Source organism: Xiphophorus couchianus, chromosome 3 (assembly GCF_001444195.1).
Source record: "Xiphophorus couchianus chromosome 3, X_couchianus-1.0, whole genome shotgun sequence".
NCBI lineage: Eukaryota > Metazoa > Chordata > Actinopteri > Cyprinodontiformes > Poeciliidae > Xiphophorus > Xiphophorus couchianus.
Window position 1 is genome coordinate 19,646,252 of NC_040230.1, and position 6,893 is coordinate 19,653,144.

A 6,893-nucleotide genomic window follows, 5' to 3' on the forward strand; every position below is an offset into this window, starting at 1 on the left:
GTCACAATGACAAATGAAACAGACACTCTTTAGAAAGTACCATAATTTCTATTGAACTTACTTGAATATGAGTCTGACCCACTGACTTTGAAGAGTGCATGCATAGGCAGGACTTGTCTACAAGTCACAAGTGTCCATGTTTTAAGATTAGTTATCCACACATAAAGACTGTTTTTTTTTTTACTTTTAATGAAATACATACTAGTACCAGTGCCTGTAAATTGGCTCCTTAAAAAAAGGGAAAAGTTACTGATTGCAATCTTCAATTTTCTCCTGTGCATTAAAACCGTTAAAGTGTCAGAATTGAACTTCCTCAGTGTCTCTTTTGTTGTTGCTCTCAATGTCACTTTTGTCTCAAGGCCGCTTGGCTCTCAAGCATTTCAAAACTGATTGGTAAAACTCTGCGCATAAGCCGCATTGCAGTGTTCAAAGCATGTGGAAAACAGTAGTGGCTTACATACCAGAAAATAGGGTATACTTAGTTAGATTATTATCAAAAATGTTGATTTATTGCATTCATTCAATTTTAAAACATTTATTCTATATTTGTTTTATATAAATTACTCATATTTATTATTCATTACAAAAGGGTATATATACAGTATATATATTTATATGTATTTACTCAAGAGTTTATATCTTGTAATTCTTTGATGAATGTTGAGTACAGCTGAAGAAAATTTAGATTCCCAGAAAAATTGAATATTACAGAAGCCCAATAAAAAAGATTAAAATACAGAAATCTTATGGTATTTCCCATGCAGTCATGAATAAAACTGTGGACAGTTGTGTAAAATACAAGGACAAGAGACGATCGGATGGATGGATGGATGGATGGATGGATGGATGGATGGATGGATTACTTTAGAATCTTCTCAAAGCTTTATTTTATGTTGCATGTACAACTTTTTCCGCCACATTTTTTTCTTCCACTAAGCTTTCTATTATTAAACTTAGTCTAAACACGCAGTGAACTACCAGCTTACATTTAATGTGAAGGGCATTAATGGCTGCAAGGTTTATAGCTGTAAAATACACCCATGATTGTGTATTCTAGCAGCATGAGATCTCTCTATTGAAAAATTCCTCTATTAGAATGCTTTACCTTATTTATATTGGCTGTAAGCTGCAATTTCCAAAAATGAAGAAAAATGTATACTTGAAATATATTCTGAGTTTAATGAAACTGCACAAGTTCCACTTTTAATTTAAATGCTGAAACCAATAAACATTTCCTGACATTTAACCTTTGTTGATTTACCTGCGGCACCTTCATATTCTGACAGAGAAATGAAGGAGTTGGACTCTTTACTTGAAAATAAAACAGCAAACTTTCTGAACAATGCGTCATCCCGGCTGGTTCAAGATGACGAAAGTCAATTGAAAAAGCCAGAGGTGTGGCTTGTAAACAGGGCTGCATTTAAAATCACTGCTCCTGATGTTGTCAAAGGGACTTGGATGATAAGAGAAAACAAAAAGTAAAAACCAGTAAAACCTGGTGCTGATGTTGTGGAATTTCAATGCAACAATTTAAAGCTGCCGAAAAAAATCCTTTAGATAATTTTGAAGAGGCTCATTTTTGCTTGAAACACATTAAAATACATGCAATGGACTAAAATCCAACATTTGACAGAAGATTATTTAGAAAGAAAAGAAAAGTATGACTGTGATGCATCCGTGGGTAACGGAGTCAACTGAGCGGCAACACGGCTCTTCACAGAAACATGCAAAGAGCAGAGGAACAGAATAAGAGAAAGGAGGAGAATCGAACCAAACCTGATATCCTTGTCATAAGAGGTGTGTCACACTGAGGCACTTTCATGCACATAATGAAATCTGCTGCATTAACCTTTAGAAAGAGAAGCGTAACATTAAACTCTACAATGGCACTGCAGGGCGTTTTTATAAAAGAGGCTTTTCTTACAAAACCCCAGAAAAGGAAGTTTTAGTCACGTTAATCAGATGCTGTTTAAACTCTGTTTTTATGCAGCGAAGTCAGAAGGCACATATGTCATGCATTGTTCTCTGTTCAATTTAAAATAAATAGCAGAGCTCAGTTTAAAAGTGGGAATATTTGGAGGATCGACAGACAGGCGGAGGATCTGGTGAGCTTACTGGCTGTGTCAAAGTGAAGAGTGTTCGTTTTTTTTTCTTCCTTCTTGTCTTTTTTGTATATTATGCAGTGTGTGCACTTTGCAAGAAAAACAAAAAAAAGAGGGAAAGGAGCTGTCTTTCTTTTGTGTTGCAGAGGAGCTCATGCAGCACATCTGAGGAGAAAACCAGGAGCAGGTGCTCAGAGCTCCCGAGAAAGTAACTGGTTTCTGGCCTACTAGCGCCCCCTGCTGCCCGTTTTAAAAAGGAACCAATAAAAAGCTACTCAGGTTCCTATACTTTGCAATCACTCTAAAGTTCCCTGCAGAGTGCTGAAGATTTCGGCGGCTGATCCGTCTCTTCATGTGAAATCATAGAGCAGCATTTTCTGCTCTCCTGATGTGGTGTTACTAGGAGAGATATGCGTTACAGACATGGAAAAAACACCAAAACATAAAAAAAGATCCCTGGAGACATTAGTAATTAACTCAAAGTAGAAAAATAGCTCGAGTTATTTTATCTATACGTGCCTACAACTCCAAACTTTGGGCATATTTACAAACTATTAGAAGTTGCAGCAATTAAACGTGTGGAAAAGTGAATTCTGCAGACTTCGCTTTAAGAAGAAGTATTTTGGGGACAGTTGAGGTGAAGAGTTTCAAATATGGTTTGTTAATGCTTATGCATACACATATTTGTTGTAGTAAAGACGAGAGGCTTAGAGGCATTACTGATTAGCAAGAAAACTCAGCCTCATACAGTGTTAGTAAAATTCTGTTAGCTAAGAGAGCACAACATTGATTCCTTTTTAAATTGAAGTAGACCTAAAGCAAACAATGAAAGAGTCTGATTGATGTTTTCAGGAGGGGGGGGAGTTAACCGCAGGGAGTTTCACACCTCACTAGAGTCCAGTTGGTGGTAAGATGAAAGCTTTCCATGTGTTGTTCGTTCTGCAGCCTCTCACACCCACAAAAATGCAAAGCTTTAGAATAAAGCAAGCAAGAAAGGGTGGCTTAATCTGAGCGAACCTCTCTAAACTGAAATTGTCACCTCCGTTTTCAACCGGGTGGATGTTGAATACCGTAAAAGAGGCATTCTATAGTGGATTGTGCTTTGCACGCCCACTTCAATGCCAGCGTTGTGCATAGCAGTGGCATATTTGCCCATGCAGCAGTGTGTAGCACAGACTAAGACATTGTTTGGTGTGTGGGAGCTCTTTTTGGCAATATTTGAGTGCTAAGCTTTTGTTTGTCAGTGCTCACTAAAGCAAAGCCCCTCGGAGACACAGATCAGCAGCATCAGGAGGACATTACCGTGTCTTGAGTATCTGCTGAGTTTTGTATAAACAAGACAGCCTTCCTCAGCTTCCCTCCATGTCTGTGTCTCCCCCATTGTTTTTAACCCCTGAACTTTTTCATATTTTGTCATTTTACAGCCACTTCTATGTATTTTATTGTTATTTTAAGTGACACAAAGCACCACACGACTAGGTAGTGGAAGAAAAATGATTCTTTGTTTTACTTACAAATAATCTTTTTCAGCCCAGCAGAGTCAGTACTTTGTAGGACTATATCTTTGCAACTCTAAGCCTTTTGGGGAATGCCTTCCAGCTTTGCTTGCCCATTGTTCTTTCTAAAAAATAATAATAAAAAAAAAAAGCTCAAGTACTGTCAGAACGGAAGGAACAGGTCTGTGAACAGGAGTTTTTGACTCAGATTCTCAATTGGATCGAGTACTTCACTTTGACTGGACCATTCTACACATGAACAGTGTTGTTGCTGGTTCAACTTCATCCAGAAGTAGCTCTAAACTTCTACTGAGCCATGACATCATTCACAAATCCAACCCTAAGCATCCTGAAGACTGAGTGTCTTCAGTCAGAAGCTTCCTCAAACTGCTACAGGAGATCACTCCTGCCCAGAGGCACCAACATCCACAGCAACTCTTTGAAAAATATTGAATTAATATGAGTCACAGCAATATTTAATTTCCCTTTTGGATCAATAATGTATTTCTAATTTAGTTTGTATTGAAATGAATGATGTTCTTCTATAATAAAATCCTGATTACATTTCAGCCTGATAGCTGACAAAATCTTCAATTATGTAAAATGAAATAAATCTCTGTTGTTCTTTAATTTACTTACCTACAGGGTGGTTGGAGAAAAGGAGTTCCAAGCTGCAGCTTTTCTGTGCCTCTTTGCCTCTCCCACCCAGAAACAAACAAACAAAAAAAGAGCATAAAACCCTTCAGTGTAACTTGATCGTTTTAAGAGTAGGAGCTTCATTCTTGCATGAATATCCTTACATATGAAAGAAGTTAAAAGGTATCAAGTTTAAAGTGTGGGGAGACACTTAGACCTTAGTTTTCTCTTAAAAGTACAGTGTAAATGTTTTGTTTATTTCAGAGTTCCTTAAAGCTCTAAACATGAACATGGTTTGATCTATATTATTCCATTATTGTAGACCTCTAGGCTGTAGGTTTTAGGTTTGTTGTCCTGCTGGAAGGCATGCAGGGTCTAAAGGGCCATTTTCCATCTATCTGGCCTGAACATCTCCTTGCAGATGCTGACTATGCTCCCTGTAAGGCTGATTACCAAACTCTGATCCGGACTTCTTATAGCTGTTTCTCATCTATGTCTTTCTTCATGCCACGCTTCAATAAACAGATCTGTGGAGTGCTTTGCTAATCTCCTGCCCTCTCAAAACACACTCCTACTTGAGATGTGGATCTCTACTTCCAGTCTCAGTAATCTGTGTTGGTCTATTGCATAAAATATGCATTCCACTTGGGAAAAAAAAATCCTTTAAATTTAAGGTTGTCCTGTTAAAAAAAAAGCTAAAAAGGTTCAAATGATATAAATGTTTTGCAAGCAAAAGGGTGCCGATTAACAGAAGGTTAGTAACAATTTACCCAACGTGAAAACAGCTTGATAATTTAGATGATCATTTACATGAAGGTGTAGCAGAGCTACAAATAAAGTCCTATTATACTGCACTGGAGAACAGGAGTCACGATACACCTTATGTTGATGATCACAACATCTGGGGAAATCTAATAAAGTAGGATCTCAGAACATGTAAATGGCTTTTTTGTACCAGTCCTTCCCTCTGTAACAGCTGTCTAAGGCCCCCGGTTGCTCCACAGCAGGACCGCTTTAATCTGGTTTAGGGGGCCCGTAATGAAATGGTGCTGTTCATACGCCCTGTAACAATATTAGGAGAGGAGGGAAACTTGATATTGAGGTGGCCTCCATGGCAACAGTGACTCCAATGTTTGGGAGGATTCTGGAGCAGATTTATGGGCTCGAGGCAAGATGACACCGGGAAGGAAGAGTGTTGAAGGAGCCGTGTTTGCACAGTAAAAATCCCTTTGGAAATACAATTTGAATTCCCTCCTCTGATCTTTTCGCTTTTGACACGATCCTTGTAGCGTCGAAGTCTGTGGCTTCACATTATATTTTATTCACAGTAAAATATATTGACAGTAGCTCATGTTTATGTTTTCTTTCTTTCTTCAAAGTAGACAAACTGTTGTCTTCCTTGAAGAGTACAAAGTCAAGTATCAAAGGAGTAAAAATTTTTGCAGACGCTTTATTTTCTCCTGGCCTTTGCCCTTGATTGAGTGTGCCGTCAATGTCACAGGTCATTAATATGCCCTCTCCTTGTTCACCACACTGGAGAAATTTGTCTGTGTTTCCATGTCCAGTGCAAAAGTAAGTGTAGAGGGTTATAAAGAAAGTTTAAGAATGTAAAGACTGTATTTTTAATATCCAGTAAAGCATGCAATGTTTTGCAAAGTGATTCATCATTCTTTTAACCTTTTTACCTCCCAAAATAATACAAACACGCATTTCAGTGCATTTTAATTTATGTGGTGTGAAAGGCCATCACAAAGTATAGCATAATGATGAAGTGGAAGGAAAAGAATCCATGATTTTCAAAAAATGATGAGCTTTTGTTTATTATTTTGATATCCAACAAATGAAGAGGAAAAAGTTGCATCAAGATCATCCACCATCTACTTTTGTGCAGATTAGCTAGACTTAAGACTAAAAAAACACAAACGAACTCGTGGGTACAGACACATATCACTTCTGGAGGGATTTAAGAAGCTGGTTACCCTGGGTGAGCCTGTTAAAACCCAACAATCCTTCATGAGCCGCATTCTTTGAAAGGAGTCAGAGGATTAAAGCAAACTGTAGCATTCTCTTATTTCGCAAACCTGGCAACACACCAGGGTGATGCTAGAGAAAGCTCTAAGATATGCACAGACATCAGCTTGGCAACAGATGCAACAATGTCGTGTGGGACAGGAATTAACTGTATTTGGTGGTAAAAACTAGAAAGTTCAATTTGAGACTCATACTGTATATTCACAGTCAGAAACCAACTTGAGAGACAATATCCTCTGAGTCTAGCTCTACCCACAGATTGGTTCAGATCAAGGCAAAGACACCTGCTACATGTATGTAATTTTTGTCCATATTGGAAATTAATTGATTATCTGAAACATTTAAATGTGGCAAAACAATAAAAACAGAAGAAATCTGTAAAGATTTTAACAGCATTATGCATTAAAAAATAATTAGTGATTTAATTAGTATGAAAAGGATCAATAAAAAGCACATTTACATACAGTACAGACCAAAAGTTTGGACACAGCTGTGTGTCCAAACCTTTGGTCTGTACTGTATAAATTAACAAACATATAACATTTTATTAATTACGTATTAACCAAATTTCTTCCTGTGTGGGTAATCAAGCAGTAGACAATGAGATTCTGTCTTCTTCCTGCTTTAT

General features: G+C 37.6%; 1 long non-coding RNA gene across 1 annotated transcript; it reads right to left on the bottom strand.

Annotated features, from left to right (window-relative positions):
• Positions 1 to 1,770: 1,770 nt before the first annotated feature.
• On the bottom strand, positions 1,771 to 6,547 carry LOC114140708 (uncharacterized). The gene is made up of 3 exons (XR_003594657.1): positions 4,238 to 6,547; positions 3,617 to 3,723; positions 1,771 to 1,849 (listed from the first exon to the last, which is right to left on the bottom strand). It is a non-coding gene; the product is annotated as an uncharacterized LOC114140708 (long non-coding RNA).
• Positions 6,548 to 6,893: the final 346 nt, after the last annotated feature.